At 35.8% G+C, this 12,536-nt stretch overlaps 1 non-coding gene across 1 annotated transcript; it reads right to left on the minus strand.

The window, feature by feature from the left end:
• Positions 1-1,943: 1,943 nt before the first annotated feature.
• Positions 1,944-2,050, minus strand: LOC122097287. Its single transcript, XR_006145514.1, has one exon. It is a non-coding gene; the product is annotated as a U6 spliceosomal RNA (small nuclear RNA).
• Positions 2,051-12,536: the final 10,486 nt, after the last annotated feature.

Raw genomic sequence — 12,536 nt, forward strand, 5'->3', positions numbered from 1 at the left:
TAAGATAACATTCGTTATAATGCTAATGTTATTACCATTGTAGTGTTGGGAAAAATTATAGTTAAAGACAGTAAGTGCATGGCCCAAAGACACACACAGTGAGGAAGAAAATGAGTCAAAGTTTCCAAAAGTCTTTCAGCAATACCAAAAAGGTGGATAAAATCTCTCCATTCTCTTACACTCTCAATTCAATATTCATATTGCCCAAGAAATAATAGCGTAGCAAATATTACAAATGGTTATTGTTTTCTATCACATTTTGTCTTCAACACAGACTGTGGTGGTGACATTGGGGTATCATGCACAGAGCTGAGCTTACAAATAGAGGTCCGAAGACAGCCAAATTTCTTCTGTCCCACAGTTCCAGTTTCTTTTTTAAAACGTACCAGAACTTTTAAATATCATCACTTACTATCTTTTCACAATCCCCAAACGAATTAAATTGACATATAATCACTCCAAAAGGCTTTCAAATAAGGAGATGATACAACAAGCACCCATAAAGTAAATTTTCTTTTATTTTTAAAATTATTCTAAAAACATTGTGCTGGCTGGTCACACTTATAATCCTATCTACTCTGAATATTTGCTCAGGAGACTGAGATCTGTGGATTACACTTGGGAGCCAATCAGGGCCAAAAAAAAAAAACTTCATGAAATTATTTTTCAAAATGTTTAATGAACTAGCAAAGAGCCAGGAATTGAGATGTAGCTTACATAGTAGATCACCAATCTAGATAGGAAAGGCCTAGCAAGACCTTGAAGCCCTGATTTTACACTCTGAGCATGATGATATACATGTATGACGTGTGTTAGCAGGTACATGGGTGTTTGCTTGAATGCTGCGGCACTCACACTCACATACATTTATTCAAGTTACCTTCATATCAGTGTTCTGCATTAATTTCTTTGTTAGCGATATTATATGGGTAAAATAGAGGAAATAAACTCTTCCATCTCAGAACATTTTTATATGTTTTTTATTGTAATAATACTGTGCAGAGGGGTCACATTTACATGAACAAGGAAACTAGTACATTTCCTAACAAGAATTCTTACCTCCTCCTTTATATTTCCCCTACCATCCCTTCCCTTCCACCTCCACAAGTACACTCCTCTCCCCCTTCCTTCCTCCACCTAAATTGTAAAGTTCATTTTTCAACATAGTGTCTTGTGCATCTCATTGTTACAATGGGTCAACCTGTATCCTTATTTGAGCAATTTTTCCCTTCCCCTCCCCAAATTAGAGAAGCATGCATTCAAGATGTATGTGCACCAACTTCAAATACAGAGAAAACAGGGGTTATAGCGAGGGGAGAAACATACAAAGAAACAAAAAAAAATGCCATCGCTCATTATAAGTAAGTTAGAAACAATAGCAAGAAAGAAAAAACCACTTGTGTCACTCTCTTGGGGTTCAATTTCTTTAACATCATCTTATCTGGTTCTATGTACATAGCTTTTCAACTTTTCTGCTTATCCCAGACATACATTTGTTATTGAAAATAAGGGAAATCATGGCACCTATGATTCTTTGGACTTGGGTTACTTCACTCAATAAATTTTTTTCCAAGAGTTTCCATTTCCTAACAAATTGGGCGATGTCATTCTTTCTGATGGAGGCATAGAATTCCATTGTGTATATATACCACATTTTCTTGATCCATTCATCTTGTGAGGGCATCTGGGTTGGTTCCATATACTAGCTATTGTAAATAATGTTGCAATAACCATAGTTGTGCTGGTAGTTTTAGTATGGTCTTGTTTATGATCATTTGGGTAGATCCCCAAAAGTGGGATTAATGTGTCATAGAGGAGTTTTATGTGGAGTCTTTTGAGGAACCTACATACTGCTTTCCAAAGTAGTTGAACAAGTTTACACTCCCACCAAGAATGCAGTACGGCTCCCTTGTGGCCACATACCTTTCAGCATCTGTTGTTGTAAAAATATGGAATGCTCCACGAATTTTCATGTCATCCTTGCGCAGGGGGCATGCTAATCTTCTCTGTATCGTTCCAATGTTAGTACATGTGATGCTAAATTGAGCAAAGAACATTTTTTATATATAAAGTATAATTTGTATTGATTTTATGAAACTAGACAATTCAACAAAAATAAGTTTAAAAGAATTGTTGTGAAATTTTAGAATCATGTACTTCTTACATAAGCACACATTTAAGAATAAAATCAAGATAGACATATCAAAAACAAAATGATTCCAGATATTTGTAGTTCAAGAGATGTGTAGGAGGAGGAATTCAATTATTCTATACAAGGCACCTGTCAAAATGAACATTGCAGCAAGTGTTTAGGTTTGTTAAAATTTTAATGTTTTAGGGCTGGGAAGGTGGCTCAGTGGTAGAGTGCTTGCCTTGCATGCATGAGGCCCTGGGATCTATTCCTCAGCACCACAAAAGCAAAAAGAAAAAAGCGGTAAGTGACGCTGTGGCTCAAGTGGTAGAGTGCTAGCCTTGAGCTGAAGAGCTGAGGGACAGTGCCCAGGCCCAGAGTTCATGCCCCACAAACGGACCCTCCCCCCAAAAAAACAGTTTTAATGTTTTAAATATGCTTAATTTTGGGATTTTGCTTATATATACCAAAAATAGGACTGTTTGGCAGGTATAAAACTTTTTGATAAAGTATTTAAGATTTATGGTAGTAGACATTAAGTACTAAGTATGTACATTTTAGAGTATATGGAAACTTTATTAATGAGAAGTTGCAAAGTCTTTGTGTAAAGAAGCAGAGTGAAGAGTTAAGACTTTAACTATACAGTTTTTGTTAAAAATTTAGAGATTCCTTACTTTATTTGATGATATAAGCCATAATGTACACATGTATGTTACTAGTCACACACATACATATACACATGTATACATGCGCACATGGAGAAAGACACATAATTACAGCCAACACAATTTCCCCCAGTTGTTGAATATGCCTTAAACGGAATACTTGGAACAATATATGTTGAAGATGTATTTGTCTCTCATAGTTCATTTACCAATCCTCTTATCTCTTAAAACTGGTAGTTTTAGAGAGATTTGATTTACAAAATGCAGTACAAGTGATAGCAAGTCACTTGGAAACCTCAGTAAGTATAAGTGATATGGTGTCTCCCTGCTCCTCACGGAATGCTTACTCTTATAGACACTCTCAACCACCGAAGTAGCAGGAAAATACCCTGGTAAAGAGTAAAGTTATAAGGCTTTAAATGGCATCCTTACTTGAGCTCTTTTCCCAACAACCAGCATGAATTCCTAGGCAGATGTGTGAGTCCTCCGAAAACTGGACTCTACATATACATTTTACTAACCCATGTGAAAATTCCTATATGAGAAATGCTGACTGAGGTCTTGCTGATTTCCTGGCCAAGAAAATAAGAAAAAAAAGAAAGTATTTTTAATGTTTTAAAGTTCGAGAATAATTTTTAACCTGTCAATAAATGTGTAGAATACAATTATACCAACTGATAAAAAAATGATGGCATTTCATTTATGTGCTCTTGGACTTGGCCAGTGATTTTAGATGTGTCTAAAAAAGTAGAAGCAGTATAAATCAAGCCAGCATTTCTTCATTTAAGATATAAGGAAAGGATACTGGTTGACCCATTGTAACAATGAAATATACAAGACACTCTACCAGAGGATGGGTGAAGGGGGGAGGTGGGGTGGTGTGAAGGGAAGGGATGGTAGGGTTAAAAACAAAGGAGGAGCTAACAATCCTCAATAAGAAATGTACTCATTACCTTACTTATGTAACTGTAACGCCTCTGTACAGTATTTATAATAAAAATATATATTAAAAACATGCAAGGAAAACTTATCCCCCATTGTATACACACTTAATCCAGAAATTCATTACTGAATTCAAAACCTCTTAGAATTAAATTCCTAAATAGCAGTACTGCATCTATATACCAGTATAAAATTTAAGCATTTTTATTTTTTAATTTTTCACGCCTCCTTTCTATCCCTCCCTTTCTCTTATCCTATTCCCGTCCTTCTCTGAATATTATGTTTTTAATTTGCATAATTTTAAGTGTTTCACTTTTAAGTTTTTAATTTTTGTTTTACTATTTTTCCTTGTCTTTTTTTCTCTTTCTTTTTTCCCCGGGCTCTACTATCATTCTATCCAACCTATTCCCTGCTTTTAGATTAGGACTAAGTTAGCTCTCCCTCTACCTTTCCACATCCCTCTAGTCGTATTTATACCCACATCTCTCGCTAAAACTAATAACTTCTGGTTTGCCAAATTCTTCTTTGCTGTTCGTAACCTATTAATGCATAGTTGTTTGATGTTGAAAAGTATATCTGTTGAACTAGATTTTATCTGCATGCTTTTGACTGTGCAACTACAGACTTTGCTGATGCTTGCCTTAAGATAGTTTTCTAGCACAAACTGCTGTTACTCTCATCCCAAATGGGCAAAATAACCCGGAAAAACACAAGAAAAATGTCACGTCCGGGTATCTCAACTCCCACTCATGATAATCAGTGGACAGAACAGATAATGAATAATCCAGAGGAGAACTCCCAAAAAGCTCTACAAACAATAATGGTAAACATGATAAATAAAAAGATTGAAAAACTGCAAAGGACTCTGTTTGAGCATGATAGGGAGAGAGAGGAAGCAAACCGAAGATCAAAACAGGAAGCTCATGGGTGTGAGGAAGCTACTCAAAGATAGATAAAGGAATTGCATGAGCAGCTTGAGAACACTCAAAGAGAAATAAAAGAATTGTGTGAGCAGGCTGAGATCAGTCAAAGAGAACTACAGTAATTGCATGAACGTGAGGAAGCTAATCAAAGAGTAATACAGGAATTACAAGAGCAAGATGAGCATAGACAAAGATCAATAGAGGCATTCATGGAATCCATAAACAGAGAGCTGAAAGAAGTCAGGGAGTCCACAAAGGGAATGCTGAATGGATCCCAACAGAAGGAATGGAATTCCAAGGAAATCATAACCAATCAACTAAGTGAATTTAGAATAAACATTGAACACCAAATTAAGGAAATAAAGAATTTCATACAAGATCTAAAACAAAGATCCAACAAAGAATTTGAAGTCATAAAAGCCGACCAACTAGAAGGAAAAGAAAAAAAAAAGTAGAAAATCTGGATAGTTGAATAGACCATGAAGAAGATTGAATTCTGAGGATAGAAGACATCCTAGATATTATAGAGAAAGGACATAAAACCATCCTAGACAAATCTAAGAAATATGATAGATCTATTCAACATTCAACCCTTGGAAGACACCATTAGAAGGTCTAATCTGAGGATAATTGTTGTAGAGGAGCACGTAGAACCAGAAGTCCATGGTCTAGGAAATTTGTTTAACAGGATCCTAGCAGAGAACGTCCCAAACATGCAAAAAGATAGGCCTATTCAGATACAAGAAGCTTTTAGAACTCCCAATAGACCAGACCAGAACAGGATTTCCCATTGTCACATTATATGTACAGAATCAATTCAGACCAAGGAAAAGATCCTTAAAGTTGTCATGAAGAAAAGATCAATCACTTATAAAGGGAAACCAATTAGAATCACCTCAGATTTCTCAGCAGAGACAATCAAAGCAAGAAGAGACTAGTATGATGTAAGCAATACCCTAAAGACAAACAACAACCAGGAATACTTTACCCAGCTATACACTCCTTAATAATCGGAGGTCAAATAAAACACTTCCATGGCAAAGAAAAATTGAAACTATATATCTCCACCACACCAACCCTACAAAAGAATCTTAAAGATATCCTGCACAGAGAAAACCAACAAGACCACAATAAAGGCCAAGAAACAGCACCCAAACTGAGAATCCAAGAACCACAGGAAGAACACAGTTGCCACAACCCGAAGAAGTTGTATAAAATGGCAGGAACTCTCAAATACCTCTCAGTTCTATCTCTCAACATTAACGGATTTAACTCTCCAATTAAGCGACAAAGTCTGTCTACTTGGATTAAAAAGCAAGATCCTTCTATCTGCTGCCTTCAGGAGTCATATCTTGCCCACAAAAACAAACACATTTTCAATTTTAAAGACTGGAACAAAATCTACCAAGCAAACTGCCCCCATAAACAGGAAGGAGTTGCAATCCTAATATCAGATAAAATAGACTTTTAATTAAAAATATTGAAAAGGATGGTGCATACTAATTAAGGGATCACTCTTTCAGGAAGATATTACCATTCTGAATATCTATTTGCCAAACAACGGGGCACCCAAATTTATCCAAGAAACACTACTTTCCCTCAAATCCCACATAGATCCAAAGACATTAATCGTTGGGGGCTTTAACACACAACTTTCCCCACTATATAGATGAACTTCTCAAGAACTCAACAGAGAAACCGCAGATATAAACAACTGCATAGATCAACTAGATTTAAAAGACATCTATCAAATATTTCACCCAGCAGCATCAGAATACACGTTTTTCTCAGAAGACACATGGAACATTTTCCAAAATAGACCACATTTTAGGCCACAAAGCAAACTTGTCCAAATTCAGAAACATTGAAGTTATACCTTGCATTCTATCAGACCACAAGGGAATAAAATTATAATTCAACACCAAAAGCCACCAAAGAAAGTCATGTAACACATGGATCCTGAACAACACACTGCTGAATCATGAGTGGATCATGGAAGAGATTAGAAAGGAAATTCAAATGTTCATGATATTCAACAAAAATGAACACACCAATTACTAGCTCCTCTGGGACACAGCAAACGCAGTATTCAGAGGCAAGTTTCTAGCTCTGAGTTCCTACATCAACAAATTGGAGAGATCTGAAACCAATTTAATGAGCCTCCTTGAAAAAGAGCAGCAAGATAAACACAATCCAGAAAATGGAAATAAATAATTAAAATTTAATCAGAATTAAATGAATTGAAATGTAAAAACATAATAGAAAGATTCAAGAATCCAAAGAGTTGATTCTTCGAAAAAATTAACAAAATTGAGAGACCCTTAGCAAATCTTATCAGAAAAAGAAGAGAACGTACCCAAATAAACTCACAGATGAGAATGGAAACATCATCACAGAATCAATTAAGATTCAGAACATTATAAGGGAATGCTTCTAAAACTTTCATACTAATAAGTTTGAGAACTTGAAAGAAAAGGACCTTATCCTAGCAAATACTGACATGACGAAACAAAGCCAAGATGAGTCAAACTATCCTAAAAGGCCTATATCAAGCATTCAAATAGAAACAACAGTAAGAGACCTCCCATCTAAGAAAAGCCCAGGACCAAATGGTTTTACAGAGGAATTCTACAAGGCCTAAAAAGCAGACATCACACCAATACTCCTCCAAATCTTCAATGAAACTGAAAAAGAAAGTTCACTACTGAACTCATTCTATGAGGCCATCATAACATACATCCCAAAACCAGGAAGGGACTCATCAAGGAAAGAGAACTATAAACCCATTTCTTTGATTAAGATTGATGCAAAGTTTTTCAACAAAATTTTGGTCAATCGACTTCAACAATTTATCCAAAAAATCATACACCATGATCAAACAAGATACATTTCAGGGATGCAAAGCTGGTTTAATATATGCAAATCAATTAATATACTTCAGGACATCAACAGCAGCAAGGATAAGAACCACGTGGTTATCTCAATAGATGCAGATAAAGCATTCAACAAGATCCAACACCCCTTTATTATGATGGTTCTGGAAAAATGAGGAATACATGGAACATTTCTCAATACAATAAAGGCTGTATATGACAAAGCAATAGCCAGCATTATAGGTAATGGTGAAAAAATAAAGCTATTTCCTCTTAACTCAGGAATGAGACAAGGATGCCCACTCTCTCCACTTCTCTTCAATCTAGTATTGGAATCCCTAACTACAGCAATAAGATAAGATGCAAATGTAAAAGGGATCCAAATAGGGAAAGAAGAAGTAAAACGCTCCCTCTTTGCAGATGACAAGATCTTGTATTTAAAGAATCGCACAGAGTCCACTCCAAAATTACTAAAGCTGATTCAAAACTCTGGCAAAGTAGCAGGGTTTAAATTAACCCTCAAAAATCAATGGCTTTTCTGTATGCCAACAATAAGAAAAGTGTGGCTGAAATTAGGAAAGCAACTCCATTCGTAATAGCCCCACAAAAAATAAAATACCTAGGAATTAACTTAACCAAAGTAGTGAAGGACCTCTATGATGAAAACTTTAAAAAACTGAAAAAGGAAATCAAAACTGAACTTATAAAGTGGCAAAATTCCCAGGCTCCTGGACTGGGAAAGATCAACATCGTGAAAATGGCAATACTTCCCAAGGCTATATACAAATTAAATGTGATACCTATCAGTATTCCAACCTCATTCTTCAAGGAAATAGAAGAGGCAATCAAAAAATTCATATGGAACAATAAAAGACCCTGAATAGCAAAAATGATCCTTAACAGAATGAACAGTGCTGGAAGAATATCAATACCAAATTCAAATTCAACTACAAAGCCATAGTAATCAAAAGAGCTTGGTACTGGCACAAGAACAGACCTCAGGACCAATGGAATAGAATTGAAAACCCAGAAATGAACCAACAGACCTATAGCCATCTAATCTTCGGTAAGGGAGCTAAAAAATAGAATGAAAGAAAGACAGCCTCTTCAGTAAATGGTGCTGACAAAATTGGTTAACAACTTGTAGAACACTAAAGCTAGATCCTTATATATCACCCTGTACCAGAATCAACTACAAATGGACCAAAGACCTCGCAGTCAAAGCAGACACTCTGAAAACATTACAGGATGGAATTGGAGAAACCCTAGGCCTTGTTGGCACAGGCCAAAATTTTCTTAATAGAGACCCGGAAACAACAAATCAAAGAAAGGTTGGACAATTGGGATTGCATAAAATTGCAGAGCTTCTGCATGGTAAAGGACATAGCTAGCAAGATTAATAGAAAGTCTACGGATTGGGAGAAGATCTTCATTAGCCATAAAATGGACAAGGGTCTCAGATCGAAAATATACCTTTAACTCAACAATTTAAATCCCCCAACAAATCTTCAAAGAAACAACTGCCCAATAAATAAGTGGGCTAAAGACTTAAAGAGAAAATTCTCTGAAGAGGAAAGAAGGATGGCCAATACACACATGAAGAAATGCTCAACCTCCCTAGTCATAAAAGAAATGTAAATCAAAATAATATTGAGATACTACCTCACTCCAGTTAGAATGGCTATAATCAAGAACTCTAATAACAACAGATGCTGGAGGGGATGTGGACAGAAGGGAACACTACTTTATTGTTGATGGGAGTGTAAACTTGTTCAACCAGTTTGGAAATCAGTATTGAGGTTCATCAGAAGACTCCACATAGAGCTCCCCTATGACCCAGCAATCCCACTTTGGGTATTTAACCAAATGTTCACATACAAGACCACAGTAGAGCTTCCAGCACAACTACGTTTATTGCATCATTATTTACCATAGCTAATATATGGAACCAACCCAGATGCACCTTAGTAGATGAGTAGATCAAGAAAATATCGTATATATACACACTGGAATTTTATGCCTCCATCAGAAAGAATGACATTGACCCATTTGTTAGGAAATGGAAAGACTTGGAAAAAAATGTATTAAGTGATGTAAGCCAGGCCCAAAGAAACATAAGTGCCATGGTTTCCCTTATTTTCAAAAACTAGTATATGTCTGAGACAAACAGCAACTCTCAGACAAGTTGATGTAAGGGAAATGAACCCTAAGATATATATTCAAATGTTTTTTTTTTCCTTTCATGCTATTGTTTCTAACACATTTATAAGATTATTTCTTTTTTGCTTTGTATGTCCCTCCCCTACTGTACCTTCCCTGCTATCATTGTACTTGATGTTGGTATAATTTGTGGAGGGGAAGGGAAAAAACAAATGGTTTAAATAATAGGGATACAGTTGGACCCATTACAACAATGAGATGTCTAAGTCATTATGCCAAAAACAAACTTTAAAATTTTGGTGGTGGGGGAGTGAGGATTGGGTGGGGTGCGGGGAGAGGACGGGAAGTTATGGGAAGGTGAAACAAAGGAGGAGGCTACAATGCTTGATAAGAACTGTACTTATTATCTTGCCCATGTAATTGAAACCCCTTTGTACAGTATTTCCACAACAACAAAGAAAAATAAATTTAAATATGGAATGAAATTAGTTCCAATAATGCATTGCATTAAGGTATTTAGAAATAACTGAGAAACTTAAAGGTGCATAAGATTTTTTTTATTGGAAATGAAGGGATATTGGAATTTGATTCTCTATATTTTAAGCGATTTGCTTAAAAGAATAGGCAAAATTAAAGTTACATTTGCAGCAGACTTGACATATTAAATTTTGTATATCGAAAGGGAAACAAGCCTCAACAATATGTCAATTCTCTCTTCTTATTTATCTCTAAAGGTTTATGCTTCTTGTCTCTGAATATTAAAACTTCAAAAAATTTATGTTTAGCTAGTTGTGCAAAGGGGTTTTGCTTCATCAAGTCAGTGTTGAATAGAATGTATGTGCATTTCAATATACAGTGCATCTGGATCATTGTCAAACTTCACATTTTTCTTCCTTCCCTTACCTCAACCCCACCTATCCCTTCATGTTTCCTACTTACATTCTCACATATGTACATTGAATGTTATGACTGAATTAGTCCACCATTTCCCTCTCCATTCTTCTACCCTACTCTTTTTTTGCCCAGATCCTCTTTTAATAGTTGTTTCAACTTCATGTTATTTTGTTAAATATCTCTACTTTGGCATTTGGCGATGGGTTTGCCACATCTTCTCTTCCATGTTTGACCTACATAAATGAGTATATTTCTCCACATTTCTAATCTCTGAATGGCTAAGATAGATCTCCTTTACTATTCACCTTCTGTCCTAAATTTAGAATTGGACTTTCAGGGACATCCAATAGAGCATTTTTACACTCTACATATTGAAGATGGAAGGGAAGTAATTTCCATGCTCTCAGCATTATGTTATTCATCATGAATTCCCATCACTTATCACTACAGCAGTCTAAATTTAAAGTCATATATTCTGCATTATATTCACACAGTATAAATGAATATCAAGGGCAATTTACCTAATATTGGAAGTTTAGGGATGATCTTTAATTTCTTATGATAGAAGCAGGAGTCAGTTTTAATTTTCAGATTCCACTATGTAGTGAGCCCTGTAGTCTTCTAAATTTTCAATAAATTTCGAGTTACCTTTTGTTAATAATTTAAAAAGTTTTATTTCAGTATTTGAAATGCTGCTCCAATTATTTTAAAAGTTTCACAATAAGTTAGACTGAACTTTTTCCTCCCATGTTCCCCACTAGTTCAGGTTAAGTCTCCTTTCGCTTTATTTTTTGAGAGACCAAGGAATGAGGGTAAACAGAGAGACGATCATTACTCAGATATCTAATTCCTCTTCTGTTTCTGGTGTTCTTGTTAAGAAGAAGACTGGAGCAGGGAACAAGAGTGATGCTTGACTTCACCATACAAGGGGGCATTCCTGGCATGTCAATTATTGTTTCTCAGAATCACTGAAATTGCTTACTCTTGCCATCTCTCTGACAGTAACCTAACTGTGGCTTCCTTGGTGCAGAAGGAAGCACACTAACAGGTTATTACCCATAAATTTGTATTTTATATCTCAGCTTACTACTACCAAAAATAAAAAGCTTTGGCTACATAAAAGCAAAGGTACTGATTGTCCAACAAAACCTTAGTGAAGAGTAGACAATTCTACTCAGCTACGCCCTCCTCTCATATCCTGCCTTCCACTCCCCTCCCCTCATTTAACCTCCCTTCATTTCTTCTTTCTTTGTGTCTCTTTTCTGCATATTCATCTCTATCTTCTCTCTTTTTCTCTTCCAGTAGCAAGTGCTTTGGTTTATCAGACAACACATAAATAATTGAACAATTTTTTTTCCTCTTTTTGTGATTTTTTATTCTTAAGAAGTGAGTTCTAGCACAGCACCAGTGGCTTGCACCTATATAGTCGGTAGGTTCAAATTTGACAATTGCAATTCGAGGCTATTACAAGTGGATAAACCTAAGAGATTCTTTTCTGCACTTGAGGTAAAAGGAAGACGTGAAGGTGTGGCTCAGCTGGTATAGAGCAAGCATTGCGAATTAAAGCCCAGATAAAGCTCAAGGCCAGGAGTTCAAACCTCAGTACCAGCACAAGATTAAAAAAATGAGTCCTTTGTCTTTGAAATGGGATATTTCTCCAAAAATTCATACCTAGGACAATTTTCAAGGTCTAAGACTCTTTTTAAGGCTCTTTCACATGTTAAACTGATTCCTCTGCTTGATTCATATTATGGAAAATAAGAGTCACACTTCATATTAAAAAGTATGCACATTACTGAACAGTTCTTACAATTTTTAATGTAAAGGATGCATGGGAGAAGAATTCACCTCATATGGGTGAGTTAGGTTTGACTCACTGACAGACTTTTGCAAGTAAATGAGGGTCTGTTTTCATGTGAAGAAGTCCATATAGATGGTTTTCTAGGAG

Source organism: Dipodomys spectabilis, unplaced genomic scaffold (assembly GCF_019054845.1).
Source record: "Dipodomys spectabilis isolate Male_0828 unplaced genomic scaffold, ASM1905484v1 ptg000421l, whole genome shotgun sequence".
NCBI lineage: Eukaryota > Metazoa > Chordata > Mammalia > Rodentia > Heteromyidae > Dipodomys > Dipodomys spectabilis.